Genomic DNA, 19,121 nt, shown 5'->3' with positions numbered 1-19,121 from the left:
TATATGTATATATGTATATATATATATATGTATATATATATATATATGTATATATATATATATATATATATATATATGTATGTATGTATATATATGTATGTATGTCTCTAAACTTATTAAGTGCGTCACTCGATTTCCAAACCTCATTGGCACACCAACAAGTGGCACATTTAGGGAGTAATTAGGTAGATTTGGATCTAAGTGATACACTTAACAATTTTATGGATCATATATACAATTTAAAAGTTTATGTACTTGAATGACACGACGGCTCAAGTTTAAAGGACATACAGTGCATTTTAGTCATTTGATTTTGTTCTCTTAGGAAGATTGTGTTTGGGCATCCTAATTTGGTACCGGAATACAGCTAAGCATACATGCATTTGCTCTACTGGCAACTAAGACAAGTGGCATTTGGGTTTTGCTCGACAAATTCCGTGATGACAATGAGCATCTCGTTACAGGGATGTAAGTGTCAGACAAATGCAACTGGGTTTTACACGACAAATTCAGGCATGTGGAGAGTAGCTAGTTGCCTGCTCATGTCGCTAGTATTAAAAAAATAAACCTTAGGAAACTTTTTATTGGAACTATATATGTCTAATGGTAAGTAAGTACTTCTTCCGGTTCCAAATGTAAGTTATTCTAGATTTATGCATAGTAATTAACGATATTGTCACTTACATATGGTAGCATTTTATTAGGAAGGGTACACAAGAAAAATAATATGGGACAAGTACTAAAAGTCATATAATGACTTAATTAAGTTCAGAGATCAAGAGTGGCAATCTGAAACAAATTACATATGCAATCGGAGGGAGCATATGGGGCGTCAATATTGGACACATTGAAGTCATAAAAGGGTTGATCTTTCTCCTTCTCGAACTCATCTTTCTTTTTTTTCTCTTTTTTCTCTTGCAAAAAATGAAGAAGGTTTGAGGAGAGTATAGGCGAGTGGCAGCTGGTAGGGGGCTTGAGCCCCTCCCCCGTGAATATGAGCCCCTCCCCCGTGAATATCTTCTGCTAGAGTGCTAGAGGCGTGTTCTCAACTTTTAGAAAGAAAGAAACTAAAAGCACAGGTTAATCCGAGCTAATCATCTAGTATGTTGCTAGCTTAATTACTGCAAATTGCCTTATTTTTAAAGCCTTCCTAGTGAACTTTTGTCCCAACTTAAGGTGATCTTACTTTTTCATTACTTATCTACTACATTAGCATATATTTTATTTTTTTATGTAACTTGCGTGCAAATTTTGGTGCACATCAGTGTACTTGAACATAACATTAGGGATCTTTATGCCTGTCACAGAATCTTTCGCCCTTGTCACCTTTCTTGTTTAATCACGACGCGTTAATCTCAGACACGAATTAAATAAGCCGGCTATTTATCTCCATCGGACAGCTACTTGTCCAGAACAAGCATATTTTTTTAATGAACTACCAGCTCGTAACATGCTACACTAGCCTTCTGTTCTTTTGGAAGGACACTAACATTTTCTGTTTTTGGTCAAATTAAAAGAGATTATTTGTGTGGCAGGACAAGGCCCGGCCGTGCCGTACTCACAATATCATAATTTATAATGGATTAAAATCAGAGATGATATCATGCTGAATGATAATGATATTTCAGCTTCTTCTTTTGTTTGTAATCAGGATTTGCATCTAGTCGTTTTCGGGTCTGTTCTGATTTAATATTGACGATGCTTGCAGGATACTGGCCTCCCATTTAGGCCCCACTTGACAACAAACCAAGTTAAAATATAACTTAATTTATATATGATGAGTGATTGATAATGATATTGATTTGGTTTGATGATTTTGAGATTGCATGTGTATAGTTATATTTTGCAATTATGATTATAACTAACTAAAGTTGCGGAGAAAATTGAATTGGCGCATTTGTGACTGAGTCTAGGAAAATTGTACACGTCGGATGCTCTGACATTGAAGAAAATAAACTCGTCTGATGATCCGGCGTTCACATGCAGTACATGCCGGAGCATTTCAACCAAAAAGTAAAAATTGAAGTACACGCTGGATAGTCCGGTGTTGGACATCAGTTAACGACTGAGCTTTTCTTGCAGAGAGGTTGCAAACTGGCTATGGTGAACTTGTATATGCCGGATGGTCTGACGATGGGTATGAATGCACGCCAGACTATTTTTTGCAGAGAGGATTCTAAAAAGCCGGTCTGGCAAGTTGAACACGCCGGATGATCCAGTGCTCAAGAGGAATGAACATCGGATCATCTAACATTCACGATATTTCTAAGAGGTGTATTGACTAAGGATTTTAATTATGGACTAATCTATAATAGGTTTGGAGATATGTGTGTTCTTATCTTATAGTGTGTAGGTGATGGATGCAACTTGATGGCTGACAACGGGGAGATCAGGGCTAAGTGAGAAGCTTGGTGCCGGACGATCGAGGGAGCCGGGCATAGTCTAGGGTGATCCTAATTGTATATGTGGAGGTCAAGCAAAGCGTAAGATAGAGGATGAAGATGGAGTGTTGATAAAGTCAAGCGAAATGGATGCTGGTGCAAGTGACAAGGTGGCCTGTGGGACCGGGAGTGAGAGAGACTTACGGCGGTCAAGATCACAAGATGGAGAACATGCGTCGATATCAGAAGACTTGCTTAAGGTGCAAGCAAATAGTTGTAGTCACTCTTTGAGAAGCGTGCAAGGCGGTTTTCCGGTTTGGCCGTAAAAACCATGGGAGGATGGAGTGCACATAGCATCATCGAAAAGTTTACGTCGAGGAGAGGCTAAGTGATGAAGGCGCCAGGGCCATCCGATGGATAGAGAAAAATTCAGACGAAACTACCCCTGATGATAGGTGAGAGTGTATTGTAAGTGAATGGTAATTTAGGGACATGATTGCTTAAGGTTTAAGTTACCTCTCTAGGCCTAAAAAATAGAGGGGGTATGCTAGTGGAATGGAGTGAGCCTTTGAGAGTTTTTAGAGAGTTTTGAGAGTCTTCCACTTATGTTGTGTAGATAGGGAGAGAGATGAGTGCTTAGCCTATATTTAGGTGAGAGATTTTGTGAGAAAAATACTTTATAATTTGTCAAAAGAGGGTGTTTCTCTTAGCTTAATGAAGAAAGTGTTTTTGCATATGCTTGAGTTCATCTCCTTCTAATCTCCTACTTTTGACTCCCATATTTTCGTGCATGTTTTTGGTGTTTCCTTATTGATTTTCGATTTCCTTGAGAGCTGCGTGTTTTGGGTCATGTAAGAGGTGTTATTCTTGTTGCTAGAGGGTGAATCATTTCATACGAGTTGGTCTTAAACCATCCCAACCCATTAGATCCATCAACTTGGAGAATCCGTTCTTCCGACATCTAGTTCTCTTGTGTTTACGAGTTTTTTTTAAGTTGTTTGATTCTTTACGCTATGACACTTAATATGGCCTTAACAAGAACCTAGTGTTCACATCCATATAGGAGGAGCATTGGTTTTTGGAAATCTTACAGTTTGTTCTTGTCTCTCTTGCTTCCGCATGTAGTTTTGAGGTACATTGGGTTCAAGAATAGGAGAAACTATTAATTTTGAAAGAAATTTGTTAAAAACGCATATTCACCCCCTCTAGTCACCTATCTCGGTCCTACAATTGATATCAGAGCCGTATTAGATCACTAGTTGATCTTAATCGGCTTTGTGATCCGTAGGCGGCATGGAGAGATATGTGAAGATTTCGCTCTTTGATGGACGTGATTTTTTATACTAGAAGGTACGTATGGAGGCTTACCTCTTAAGCCAAGGAAGTGCAATATGGGAGGTTATAGATTCCGACTATAAGATTCATGTTACTCGCACTTCTCAAGCCCAGAATGAACAATATGAAGCCAACAACAAGACTAGAAATATATTGTTCACTAGCTTAAGTCGTAATGAGTTTGACAGAGTTTAGCACATTCGTACTGCCAGGGAAATTTGAACTACTCTTAGTACCTTCCGTTAAGGCACTAACCAAATTAAGGCTAGACGGCAAAGCACATACAATAAAGAATATCAAATATTTCTGCAAAGACCTGGAGAATCTTTGGATGCTATGTCTGCTATATTTGATAGAATTGTTAGCAATCTTAGATCTACCGGTGTTTTGCCCTACTCTGATCATGAGAGGACGATCAAGCTTCTCTATGCTCTTGATAGCAGAATATATGAAGTGAAGATCTCGAGCATTGAAGAGTCATCCATTTATGACACATTGACTTGTGATAAACTCTTTAGCAAGCTAAAATCTACCGAGATAGCCAAGACAGCTAGAATAGGATAGTAAACCCTCTGTCTCAGAACATGGCGTTGGTTTCAGGACCCAGTGGTGGTAGTCCTACCAGAGTTGGCTCTTCTTATCCTAACCCTTCACCCAGTGGCTTTGCTTTATCCTCTTTGGTTTCTATCACAGAGGAGCAGGTGGACGCATTATGACAAAGATTTAGCTTTGATAGTGAAGAAATTTATCCGCTTCTACAACAACAGAAGAGACTAGAGGAGAGGTAGTTCTCAGGCTTGTTTTGAGTGTGGTGACTCCACTCACTTCTAGGCAGATTGCCTAAGGCTTAAGAAGAAAGAAGATCACGACCACGACCATGACCATGACAAGCACAAGAAGAACACGAAGTCCTTCTTAAAGAACCGTGACAAGAAGGCGGTCAAGGCGACATCTCGAGCATTCATGGCGGCGCTCAGCGACATTGACACTTCCTCAGGTGAGGAGGAGAGCCCGGAGGAGGAGGACCCGCCCATGAAGAATAATAGGAAGAACAAGGACTTCACTGGTTTTTGCTTCATGACGGATGACAACGACAACGACCCGGGCATGATTGTTTTGAGGTATCACTTTCCTATGACCAGCTTTCAGTTCAGGTTCATATCTTGAATGATGCTCTTGTGAGTCAAGATATGTTACTTAAGAAAGATATTCGTGAGTTAAAGAAGGTCAAGTCTAGATATGAGTGTGTGACAACTAGTTTGTCTTGTTTAAGTCTAGGGAAAAAGATGAAAAGTGTGAGAGTTTCCTTGTGGTAATGAGGAAGCTTGCTAAGCTTCAGACTATGTATGCTCAAATCTTCAGTCGGCTTGAGACTACTGAGAAGGCGCTCCTTGATGAGGAGTCTAGATCTACTCTCTTGGGTGCTTGCAAGAATTATCCTTTGCTTGCAAAAAAAATGTTGAGATAAAAAACAAGCACATCAAGGAGCTAGAATCTAAATTGGAGCATGCTAAGAGCTCTAAGGATGTGCAACCAAACTATTCTACCTGCATTATCTTTAAGGAAAACTTAGCTAGGTTAGAGGGCAAGTGGAAAAGCTCATGACCGAGAATGAGTATCTCATTTCTCTTGTGGAGAAATGCTTAGAAGGCAAGGGCAAGATGAACTTGATTTTGGTTAAGACCAAGATATACGCAAATAAGGTGGGTTTAGTTTTAGGGTTGGGTTTTGAGAGGGTGGCTTACAATGAGGATGGCAAGACTGTTTTCACCGCACCTATTACACTTGAGGCTGAGAAATCCAAGATTAATACTCCACCACAACCCACAAAGAAGAAACTTGCACCACAACCCACAAAAAAGAAATTCATACCACAACCCAAGAAAGCTCCACAGTCAAAAGATGAAAGCCCCTAAGAGAGAGCCTAGAGTGACCAGTAGTCCAGTTTGTGAGAGATATTACCACTGCACCTACTGCTAGAGAGAGTGTCACCTAGTGAGGTTTTGCTTTCACTGTAGTAGAGATGTGTGACACAAGTAGGAGTGAAGTACTTGGAACATGTACCACCCATCCTTTGGTGTATATGAGAATTTTTCTCGCACTTACTCATAGGCTTCAAGCCCTCTTCGGTTTCCTCCTAGAGGTGGTGCCCGGCGTGGATCATGCCATGATTCGTATGATTTTGGTTCGCGTGTCGGAGGCTTTGAGTCACAACACTTTGGCGATCCACATCTTCCTCATCGTGGTACTCGCCCTCGGCGTACTAGTGTTGATTTGCATGCATCTGCTTTTAGTGCTCTAAGGTGGTTGACCTAGTATTGGATCTCCAAGAAGTTTTTGTCTAACCCCAATACTGAACCATCAACCTATTATTCTTCTTATATGTAGGTGGCAGGTGGAGACCTAGAGAACAAGTAGCTTATCAACTTCGGTTGTTCGTGCTATATGGCCGGAGATGCATCATGGTTCTCCAGCCTCACCCCGGTGAAGCAACATGAGTACATCACATTTGGGGATAACATAAAAGATAGAGTGAAGTCCAAATATATGGTAAGAGTGAGTGAGAGTTTCACTCTCAAGTATATGGCTTTGATGGAGCATCTAGGATACAACTTACTCTATGTATCTCAGTTGTTAGATGATAACTTGGAAGTGCGCTTCGAGCGTGATACTTCTAGAGTTCTTCATTCCTCGAGCGCTTTGATTTGCTAGATTTCTCGAGTAGGGAGAGTCTTTGGAGATAATTTTTCTGAGTCTTTTGGTTCTTCTCGATGCTTAATTGCTCAATCCTCTTTTGAGCTTTGGATGTGGCATAGGAGACTAGGGCACATGAGTTTGATTTGTTTTCTTGTTTGAGTGCCCTATGCTTGATATGAAGATTGCCCAATCTTAAGTTTGAGAAGAACATTGTTTGTGCTCCTTGTCGGTATGGCAAGATGGTGACCGTTTCTCACACACTAGTCAATCTGGTGATGACTAAATAACTAGGAGAACTTCTCCATATGGACAGTTAGTCCTTCCCGGGTTTATTCGGCGGGTGAAAAGTGGTATGTACTTATCATTGTTGGTGATTACTCTCACTACTCTTTGGTCTTCTTTTTCTTGAGAAAGGGTGAAGTGTTCTCACACTTTCAGAGCTTGAGATTGTTCAAGGAATTTCCTGGTGCATTGAAAGCAATTCGCAGTGATAATGACATTGAGTTCAAGAACTATCTCTTTGATACTTGATGTCTTGAGCGAAAGCATCTTCGTAGATGGCAACCTTCTAGCTCTCGGTGATGATAAGGATGATCCACTACTTCCTACTATCACACCTTCTTCTGAGCTGACTCCTGCTTCCTAGATCACAATGTTCGCAATTGCTTTGGCTTAGTCAATGCTTGTATTAAGGCTAGTTTGATGAATATCTTGTTGTAGACTTCTTGGTTCATAATAGTAGATTGGGGAATATTGCACTATATATTTTGTATGTGTGAAATGTTTAGCTCATGATAGAACCTTGTGGGAACATGTGTTTCTTGTGTCGCAAAGACACTACTTGACTTGATCTAAGTGAAAACTTAACAATTTGTGTAATTTGAATAATCTTAATCAATCAAGATTCTTGTGCTAAAATAAAATCCAATACTGTTGTCTTGAAGCCTCGAGGTATTTATCTTATCCAGTCGTGCGGCATTTCGCTTGGAGAAGAGACAACTTGAGGATAAAAAAATAATAATGAAAAATGTGCCAAAATGATCAGAACTGTTTTAATCACTTGATCTAATTAAGCCTTACTTTCATATGTGAGCGTTTGTAGAGCCTTCTGTCCTGAATCCTTGTTTACCTAGTATGAGATTGAAGTTGACTAGTTCTTAATGCTTGTATTGCCTCGACACAAGTGTATGCTTATATGGTGATCTCATTGAACATGATTCGGCTATGTGAACCTAAATGAGCCAAAAAAATTCTTCAGTTTAGCTTGTGTAGCTTTATTTCTTATGTAATTGTATATTTTTGAGCATTTGTGCAATTGAGAGCTCCTCGTTCTACTTTTCATATCCCTTTGAAGTTTTTAGCATTTGCAAATGCTTTGTGGTATACTTGTGAAAGCTCATTATGATTGCATGTTGATGTATTTCATGATGTTTTTGTTCTTGATGTTTGCATTGTCAAAGGGGGAGAAAATATGCTATACACAAAGAATCTTGCATAAATTAAAAAAAGGAGAAAAAAAATATGCTATAATGAACCTATGCATTCATCCAGTGGGAGCATTTGAGTTTTATTTGTGATCTTCAGTTTTTTTGCAATCTTCTTATACCAAGTGACATCTTCTTTTGCTATTTTTTGAGTTCTTTGTCACTTGGATGAGCTTCTTGAGTTTTATTAAAATCAATTCTTTGTGCCTTGTGAAGTTGTCAATGCATTTATCAAGGGAGAGATTGAGAAACCAAGTTGAAATGTGCCTTGGTTCATATGTGATGAGTGATTGACAATGATACTAATTTGGTTTGATGATTTTAAGATTGCATGGGCATGGTTATGTACTGCAATTATGATCATAATTAACCAAAGTTGCAGAGAAAATGGAGTTGACGTGTTTGTGACTGAGCCCAGGAAAATTGTACATGTTGGATGATCCGACGCTGAAGAAAATGAACTCGCTAGATGATCCGACATTCACATGCAGCACACACCGAAGCATTTCAATGAAGAAGCAAAAATTGAAGTACACGCTGGATGGTCTGGCGCTGGGCATCAGTTAATGCCGGAGCTTTTCTTGTAGTGAGGTTGTAAACTGGCTCTAGCAGACTTGTATACGCCGGATGGTCCGGTGATGGGCATGAATGCACACCAGACTATTTTTTGCAGAGAGGATTCTAGATGGACGATTTGATAAGTTGAACACGCCGGATAATCCGGCGCTCAGGAGGAGTGAACACCAGATCATCTGGCGTTCATGATTTTTTTGAGAGGTGCATTGACTGAGGATTTTAATTATGGGCTAATATATAATAGGTTAGGAGATATGTGTTTACTTGTCTTATTGTGTGTAGGTGATGGATGCAACTTGACGGCAGACGACGGGGAGATCGGGGCTAAGCGGGGAGCTTGGTGCCAGACGATTGAGGGAGTCGAGTGGAGTCAAGGGTGATCCTAGCTATATACGTGGAGGTCAAGCAAAGCGTGAGATGGAGGATGGAGATGGAGTGTTGATAAAGTCTAGCGAAAGGAATGCCGGTGCAAGTGACAAAGCGACCAAAGGGATCGGAAGCGGGAGAGACTTGTCGACGGTCAAGATCGCAAGATCGAGGACACATGTCGACATCAGAAGACTTGCTTAAGGTGTAAACAAGTGGTTGTGAGTCATGTTTTGAAAAGTGTGGAATGGAGTGAGCATTTGAGAGTTTTTTGGGAAGTTTTGAGAGCCTTTCACTTTTGTTGTGTGGATAGGGAGAGGGATGAGTGCTTAGCCTATGTTTAGGTGAGAGTTTTTGTGAGAAAATACTTTGTAATATGCCAAAAGAGGATGCTTCTCTGAGCTTAATGAAGAAAGTGTTTTTACATATGCTTGAGTTCATCTCCTTCTAGTCTTCTGCTTTTGGCTCCCATATTTTCGTGCATGTTTTTGGTGTTTCCTTGTTGATTTTCGTTTTTCTTGAGAGCTGCTTGTTTTGGATCGTGAAAGAGGTGTTCTTCTTCTTGTTAGATGGTGAATATCATCTCATATGAGTTGGTCTTAAATCATTCTAACCCGCTAGATCTATCAACTTGGTAAATCCTTTTTTCTGATAGCTAGTTCTCTTGTGTTTATGAGTTTTTCGTCAAGTTGTTTGATTCTTTGCGCTATGACTCTTAATATGGTCTTAACAGAAACCTAGTGTTCACATCCATCTAAGCGGAGCGTCGGTTTTTAGAAATCTTACAATTTATTCTTATCTCTCTTGCTTCCACATGTGGTTTTGAGGTACGTTGAGTTTAAGAATAGGAGAAAGCTATCAATTTTGAAAGAATTTTATTAAGATGCCTATTTACCTCCCTTTAGTAATCCATCTTGGTACTACACTTGATCGTAAACTGTCACTCGATCAGGTTATCATTTCAGTTGGTCTCCATTTAATTGCACTCTTTTTTGCAGATCAGTAAGCAACCTTTATGAATAAATCATGCTTCAAGTATCTAATTACACTCCATATTCAAGTATTTTAGTTTTTGTTTATGATGAATCCCAAAAAGGGTAAAAAGGACGTACTAGAGGAGGACGTTGCAAGTCGCAACTTGCCTCTGCTTGCGGATGTCCTCTAATACTAATATTTCACATGGATGCAATATTAATATTTCACATTGTTGCGAACCATGTTAATTCATATCCTAATCCTACACGGCTTCAACTTCATGGGAGGAAAATCAATTGACGGCAATGTTTAATTCACTGTCAAGGACAAGAAACCTACCTATGCTCATTTGCACACTTGCTGGAATGGACATATATACATACAGGTAACTGATCATAACGCCATTGGCTTTTCTTGGACTTCAGCTTCTCTAGCCTGAACTTGTTTGTGTTGCGCAAGTAAAACTTGGTAAAGTATTTAGTGCCCTTTTTTTTGGCGAGGAAGTTACTATTGCTACTAATGCCGCTATCTTTTAAAAAACTTTCAAAACTAACTATATTTCACAGCACGGTACACATAAGAACACGAGGCTGTGGGCCCTCAATAATCGATGCATGGCAGCCATGTTTTCGTGCCATGGTTAAGAAAGATACAACACAAGTATCTATCCCTAGAACACTCAGCAAAGACAGAAGAAGAAATCAATTACTACTCTCTCCAATGCCAAATATAAGTCCATTATCACATCAACACACAACCTTCAATATGTTGTTTCGACTAATAATGTCTATAAAAATATATTATTTTTAATAGAGAGATTTATATATTATGAATATATTTTTTATGATGAATCAATCTAGCAACATCAATCTTATATTGTCAATCTATATGATTTTTTTATTGATGATCAAAGCTGATTTTTTTATTGATGATAAATAAAAAATGGACTTAGAACAAACTTAGGTAAACTTATATTTAAGACCGGAGAGAGCAATATATAGTCGAGAAGCAAGCCTTATCTAATTTCTCAATTGCCGCAAATCATTTCAATTGTCCTCTCCTGATTGATTTCCCTACCCCAAAATCCTAAGCACCCAATCAAGGAGCACAAAGATGTCCCACAATAATCCGCAGCTTAATCAATCAATCAATCAACCGATGGATCGTGACGCAGGTGCTGCCACACGACACCTTTCAGGAAGGGCAGCTGAGCTCTCCCGCCCGGGACCCAACCAGCCAGCAGCTGCCAACTAGCGTCGCGGAGTTGCATTTCCCTGAGAGCGAGCCCCTTGAGGTGCAAGGGTGTTGGCGTGGCACTGCGGCAGCCATCCAACCGTGCACCGGCGGTCGCCCACGTCGGAGAGGGGACACAATTATTCGTGGGCGCAGCGGGCGGACGGCGACGGCCGGCGGGCTTTGGCACCACGCCGGCGCGGTGGATGAGGACCGCGCGCGCGACAGAGCTAGGCGCGTGACCGAGCTATCAGCTTAGGCTCAGCTCATGTGATTGGGGGACTTGATTGATCGTCACGAGGTTTTGGTTCAAAACTAAATTGAAAATTCAAAATTTCCGAGCAATTTCCATCGTCCAAACACGCTTTGTTAGACTGAATGAACTACTGCTAGTTCAGTTCACGGTCGTCGGTCGTTTTCTGAACTCCGAAGACGACGGCGAGCCGCCGTACGCTACGCACTTCAGCAATTTTTTCAGCGGTGACCAGGTGCCATGCCGCCATTGGGCTCCATGAGGCCATCGTCCATTCCCTGTAACTTCCAGGCATGGTTCTTGGAGATGAAAAGCTTTCATTCTATAGGCTACGCGTAGTTACGGTGGCGAGCTCAGAGGTCTTTTCACGCACGCGCGTGCTTTGCTCCAATGCTCTCTCCATCCAGCCCTCCCTAGTACGGTTCCATCAATCATAGAGCGTACTAATCATTGCACTCGTCTCCCTTTCTTGGATCGTGTATATACTTTTCGTTTAGATAATGGGAAAATTGTTCTGGCTTCTGCATCGCGATTACGCATTGGAGTGTGACAAGCAGGGCGGCCGTCCCAGCCCCAAAACCAAGAGGCTCCTCTCTCATGTAAACTACTTGTAATCTAATAAAGCATAACAATTAAAATTTTAATTAACTAACGGCCGTACTTATATGATGAAACATGGATTTTGGTCTTTGGCTGGCATAAAAGAAGCAATTTTGCTACTTTAGTTCCGTTGCAGCAAGTTAGCAGTGACTCAAATTAGCAATCCTCTCGCCTCCTATGCTGCCTCCCTAGAGCAGCTGCTCGACTTCCTTGGCATGCCCTCTGCTGTGGCCCTCACCTCCTTTGGGTTTCATGCACCTTGTGGCAGACCGTATCCTCACGGCCGGTGTGGGTCGTTCGACCCATGTGAGTCGTGCGGAGGCAGATTTTCTTTTCTTCCACGTGGTATCAGTGTCGGACGTGAAGAAATCATTCTTTTGGGGGGGGGGGGGGGCTTTGTTCTTGAGGCCGGACAACATGAGTGGATTCAGCTTGCCTGTGTGTTCTTTTAATACACCGAATATTATCTTTACAATTTCTATATTAATTATTTTTTTATGGTTTAATTTAATGGGTCCTGTTTTTAGTTTTGCTCTGGGCCACAAAAATCTTCTGACCGGCCCTGTATGTATGTATGTATGTGATTTTCAAATTAAAGCTATTATTTCTTGCATCATTGTGTCTTAGGACACTACTTGTTGGTAACCCGGTGCACATACTGTGGTGGGGATAAATAAGCCTTAAGAAAAGCATCTTAAAGACATGCCTTGAAGCCGCTACTTTCAACTATGAGTCATCTCCAACAGTACTGTCATTTCCAACAATCTTAAGGCTTACTTTATCGCAATGGCTACTTCCACTACGGCGACATTGAAGGAGATATCCGCTAACTCTGTCAAGTTGGAGCACTTCGATGGCGGCAACTTCCTTCATTAACAAAAGAAGATGAAGTTCCTCTTCACCACTCTCAATGTGGGCCATGTGCTCACAACTCCAAGACCGGAAGGGGACAACACTGAGCGTGAACACATCAAGTGAGACAACGTCGACTTCATCTATCATGGTCATATTCTGAATGGCATGGCAGACAACTTATTCAACGTGGATCATGATGTGGCACCGCGAAGATACTTTGGGAGAAACAGGAGGCTCACTACATGTCGGAGGACGCTACAAGTAAGAAGTTCCTTGTTAGCTGTTTTAACAATTACAAGATAGTTGAAGGTAGGTCCATCATGAAGCAATATTATAAAGTAGAACAACTTTACAATTCCTTCGATCAATATGGCTTGCGTATGGATGAGAAAATTGTAGCGAATTCCGTCATCGATAAACTTCCTCTCTCATGGAAAGACATCAAGAAAATTTTTAAAAATCACAACGAGGATATATCTCTTGAGCATTTGGCTAACCATCTCCGTACTGAGGAGGAATACCGTCGGCAAGACGACGGTAAAGAGCAGGTCGCTCATAATGCGAAGGCCCTAACGGTGGAGGAAGGGAAGTCCGCAAACAAGCGTTTTGGAGCACCCCTTGATGGAAAAAAAGAGCATGAAGTATAAAACCCTGCATTTTAGCATTTAGAAGTTAGCTAAAAGCACTCCTTTTAGAAACTTTTCCTAATTAATTAAGCCAACATAAAATCCAGGAATTATATATGTGTGTATATGTATATATTCATATGTGCATATATACATGTATATTATTATTTGGACTAAGTATTCCAAAAGCCATTGGAGTAAATTTCTAAATTCAAACACTGCATTAACTCGAGCAATTGCACTTTGGTTTCTCGGTGGTTTTGGTTCTTTGAGTTGCGATTTGAATTCTCAAATTCAAATCATGTTTTAGTTCAATTCGGTTGAATCCTAATCCAATTCAATTATTAGAAATTCAATCTACGAGATCACCGTCTAAATCCAACCCAGTTGAATCTCCAGATCTTTTCTTTAAGCTTAGTTCTTAGGTCAGATTCAGTTTTATTCAAATACAAATTCAGATCATTCAAGACATAGATCAGATACACTTTAAATCAATCCTTTAGTCGTATGTATTTTTGTCCCAAATTCGGTACAAATAGGATTCAAGTTCAAATCTCTTAAATTAATTCCTCGATCCAAATCACATCAAATTCAAATTAAGTTTGAATTACCCTAAATCCGGTTCAAGTTCAAATACATCCTTTTGAGTTTATCATTCAAGTTTCCTCTGTCTCTCCTAAGATCTTTTCTCTGCCACCTCCTGTTCTCTCTCTCTCTCTGCTACAGAAACTATTTTCAGAGGCGGTTCGTAACCCGTTTTTACATACATTTAGTGCACCCGTCTGTGATCGAAGACCTATATAAATAGACGATTTCCACAGGCGTGAAATAGACCGTCTGCGAAAATCTATTTCTACAGGCGGTTCACTGTGAAAATCGGTTTTCACAGGCGGTTCCTTAAGTGAACCGTCTATAGAAATGGTTTTCACAGGCGATTCTCTTGAGAAACCGCATGTGGAAATAAATTTTCATAAGCGGTTTCTTAAGTGAACCGCCTATGATAATCGGTCTCTGAATCGACTTTTTTTTATTCCGAAGAAAGCGATTTTTTTTTTACCCAAAGAACCCACGCCGTCGCGTCGTTGCAAGTCAATGGCCATGCTATATTTTCACACTATTATCAGTTTTTGCGTTTCATGGGAATCGAACCCGCGACCTCCCTCCCTTCTACCCTCACGCGCAAACTGCCTTACCACCTCTCCTATCAAGTAACTATGGTTGAAACGGGATATTTTATCCTTTTAACATTTTATGCCTAAGGTTTTCACAGACGATTCTCTTTAGGAACTGTTTATGGAAACAGATTTTCACAGGTGGTTCTTTAAGTGAACCGACTGTGATATTTGCTGTGAACCGTCTTTGATAAAACAATTATAACTTTTGCATACAGACTCCGATTTGAACGTTTTTTTACTGTACAGACATCTATAGAATAGTTACATCGGTTTCTCCCCCACTTCGTCAGGTTCAGCGATTGTTTTAGGCCAAAAACGTCTTGGAAGATTGAGCACTCGCCCCTGTAAGTTTCTACACTATTTTCGGAACACGTGTTTGTGTACATAGCCGTCACCCCTTGCATTCAACTTGAGCAGAAATGTACTATAGTTCCTATTCTAGTACTGCTGAGGTAAGAAAAAATAAGATAAAAATAAAATAAAAATAAAAAATATTTATGACCGTGCTGACGCTTGATGACACTTGATGCTATTGTTATCACTAGTACTTCTGTAAGCAGAGCCTTGTTATTGATAGGGTGTCGGTGACACAGGAATCAGGGGTCCCCGAGTCCCGAGACCAGAACCGCAGAGTGCCACGTGGCGCCCTCCCGCGGGGGTTATCTCCCCGAGGTACGAGAAGACCAAGTCCCGAGAGAGGGTGCTCGGGGCCATGAATAGTGGTCCCCGAGTACCCGAGTTCCCCGATGACCCGAGAAGACCAAGTACCGGGAAGAGAGTGCTCGGGGCTGCGAGCAGTGGCCCTCGAGCACCCAAGTCCCCCGACAACAAGAAAAACCAAGTACCGGAAAGAGGATGCTCGGGGCTGCGAACAGTGGCCCCCGAGCACCCAAGTCCCCCGAGGACCTAAGGGAAGTCAGTTCCGGGAGAGAGTGCTCGGGGCCACAAACAGTGGCCCCCGAGCACTCGATTCCCCGAGGACCCAAACAGTCAGTTCCGAGAGAGAGTGCTCGGGGTCGTGAATAGTAGTCCCCAAGCACTCGGTTCCTCGAGGACCAAGAAAGGACATATCCAGGAGAGAGTGCTCAAGGCTGTGAACAGTGGCCCTCGAGCACTCGGTTCCTAAGGGCCTGAGAAGTCCTTCGCCGGTGGCCCCTACAGAGGCCCAGCGGTGAGATGTTAGCTGGTGAGAGGCCCGATGCTGCATTTAAGAGGGCGCGTGGCCTGTCACTTCTAACTGCTCCCCCATGCTTGCTGCCAGTCCCTACCACGGCCTGGCAGGGAGGCGTGGGGACATTTAATGCACAGGTCTCATCGCGCGTCATCCGGCCCGCCTCGGGATAGCGTCGCAGAGCTCGAGGTGCCCCGCCTGCCGCCCTGCTGTGACAGACCTGCTCTGACCGGGCGGGCACGTCGGGCTGCTCGGTGGCTGCCCGGTGGGCCCTCCCCGCGGCGCCCGTTGAAAAACGGCATGATGACGAACAAAACCGGATGGGGCGCATTTTCAACCCTCCCCGTCACCTCGCGCAGCAGCCCATGATGGTTGTTTTCCATTTATGGCGCCTTGGAACTCGCACCATCCTTTCTGGGCACGCTATCGCCCTGGCTGGTATTTAAGCTGGGCGGGCTCCCCGGAGAAAGACAAGCAAGACTGAGTCAGGTTCAGACAACGAAGGTTCAGTTCGGTTCAAGTCTTGAAGCCTGGATGAGCATTGAAGAACAAGGAGCACGAAGCTCTACATTTACACAAATATTCTTATACACAACAAATCCTCAGGGAAACATTCTCAGAGCATTTATAGCATACACACAGGAGTAGGGTGTTACGCTCAGTGCGGCCTGAACCTATCTAAAAATCCCCTGAGTATTTACTACTTCCTGCATCCAATCATTCCATTCCACCTGCATCTCATTTACTCCTATTTATTTCACCCGCAAAGCGGATTCAGAATCATCCCCCGACCGAATCTCAAAGGGGGTCCCTCCGGATCCTCGCTTGAGGAGTTCACCCTCCGACATAGGAGATTTTGAAGTTGATAGTTTTTTTTTCTTCTCTGAGTTTACTTGTACTAATAAGACTTATGGTAACAATAGCATATGTGTGATCGAAAATTATGTGTAAAATTTCAAGTGATTATTTAGATACATAAATTATGTTAAATAAAAAAGTTTTCATCTACAAAGTTGTAGATCTAATCGAGGGCTATAATTTTCATATAAAATTTGTCTACATCCGAGTTCGTATGAAAAAGTTATGAATTTTTTAAGATAAGTTGGCATCTATTTTCATAGGCGAAAATCACCTTCTATTTTTACAGGCGGATCACGTAAGGAACCGTCTGTGAAAAAGACCATTATCACAGGCGATTCCTCATGTAAACCACATGTGTTAATCAGTCCATTTTCACAAGCGTTTTACATAAGGAACCGCCTATGAAAATGTTCCATGTCTCGTACAATGTTCATAGGCGGTTCATATAAGAAACTGTCTGCGAAAATAACCATTTCCACATGCGGTTTTTTATGTGAATCGCCTGTGAAAATGGTATGATTTCCACAGGCATTTCACATAAGGAACCGCCTGTGAAAATAACCTTTACATAGGCAGTTTCTTTTGTCGTTCACCTCTGAAAATCGCTCAGACGATTTGCCATATGATTCACTTGTAGAAAGGCACCCTAAGTGTTTCAAAAAAATAGTTTTTGTAGTAGTCTCTCTCTCAGTGAACCACCCCAATGCCAGCACCTCCTTCCTAATCTTCTCTCACCGAGGACTTCTGCACTTCCTCCCGCTTGCTCTCGTTCTCACAAGGCCCAAGACGATCACCTAAAACCATGCCTTTTGGTCGTCACAAAGCTGCTCACCGCCTAACCTCTCTATGATGCCAATCCCATCTTCTCTTCTTCCTCCCCAGGGTAGAGCAGAAGCACCCTCACATATACACCACCAACACCTCCACTGCTCCCTCTCCAAAATAGAGCAGTAGCACCGACCAATCTCACCCCTCTGCTTGTTTCTCCACCTACAACAAAGTTTCTCCTCAAGCCATACAATCACTGACTCGCACGTCACAACCAAGCTCTCCCCGCCGCCGTTGCCGAAGTGCCGCTAACCTGTGTTTCGCAGATTCAAAACGCGTCGTTGTACTCGAATTGCTGTATGTAACGATGAATGTATTTAATTGCGGGCGTGCCAGTATACAAACATATACAAGAGAAACATGAGACAAAATGTAATTGAAACACATAATTTTATTCATTCATTATCAAAATCATAAAGTACAGTTTCATAGATTACAATTTTCTCACACACACACATACGCACACGCTATCTGACTGAGTCTTCCAGTGATTGTCTGTCCTGGTTCCCGTGGCCTCGCGAAGCCTCTGGTTAATTATGCCCGTCTCCTGGGCTACCTCCGATTAAGCTGCACTGATAGTCGTCGTCTAGGGGTCGTCTCCGAGTTTGCAAGGTTGTAGTCACAAGTATCAAAACAAAGCAAGGTTATAGCGTTAGACATAAAGAAAAGTAGAAGATGGGACAAATAGTCTAGCGTGAGCTTTATGGACTGTTTATATATCCCGGGTCATCATCGGCTAAACAGCCTCATAATATAAACAAAGAGGAGGGAGAGAGAGTCTAGGCGTATAGCAGTTTGACAGCTACAACCTAGCGGGAGCCCGGTAAACTGCACAATGTCACTAAACTCCTATATACTACCTCCTGACCTCAGCAGCATCATATAAGCCTCAATATCAGCGTCATCGGCCAAATCTGAAGGCAACCAACCACAAAGGCAACAAGCCACGAAGGTGGTAATGCCACAAAGGCAAAAGAGTAACAAGCCACAAAGGGACTATCAGGCCTCAATGCACGTCATCAGCCACAACACAATACCAAACTCTTAAACTATGAATTCATTGCTCATCATTGGCCCTCTAATATCATAATCATCAGACTATCAATAAGAGCAGTGACAAAAAAAAAGGCCTCGGGCTAACAACTGCTCACATCACATGATCCACAATAGTATGGCCAGAAGAGCAGAGCCACAACAGCAGGGGAGGACCAGCACTAAAGCAAGGTTAATCCGCAGAGATAATCACAAAGACATCATCACTAATTCAGGGGCATAAGGCATCGCAGACCAACCAAACGAGCTAACAACATCATCCAAATATACAGTTCTATCATCAGTCGGGCTACAGCAAGGCAGACCCAGACCTCGTAAGACAACAAATCCATCTACAAACGTATCTTTCAGCAAACTTATAAGTGCCAATAGGGCATAGCACCAGCAGGCCACAAGTATCAAAATCAACCGAAGAGGCAACATATCATACACATTCTAATTGGCCAATATCAAACAAATAGCCACAGGAGTATATGATTAACCGTAAGCTCAAATGCACAAGATCAAAATCAGGGCATCCATCAAACGAGACATCTGAACAACCTCAACTTGCAACCAGATGCGATTAACAGCAAGCAAACGCGGCGCCAGCATGATACTAGGGAACCATGAATCCACTCAGGGCAAAAGAACAAGCCACAGAGCCAAGCCG

This window comes from Phragmites australis, chromosome 24 (genome assembly GCF_958298935.1).
Source record: "Phragmites australis chromosome 24, lpPhrAust1.1, whole genome shotgun sequence".
Lineage (NCBI taxonomy): Eukaryota > Viridiplantae > Streptophyta > Magnoliopsida > Poales > Poaceae > Phragmites > Phragmites australis.
The sequence above is the reverse complement of the archived record's forward strand: the minus strand, read 5'-3'. Positions refer to the sequence as shown.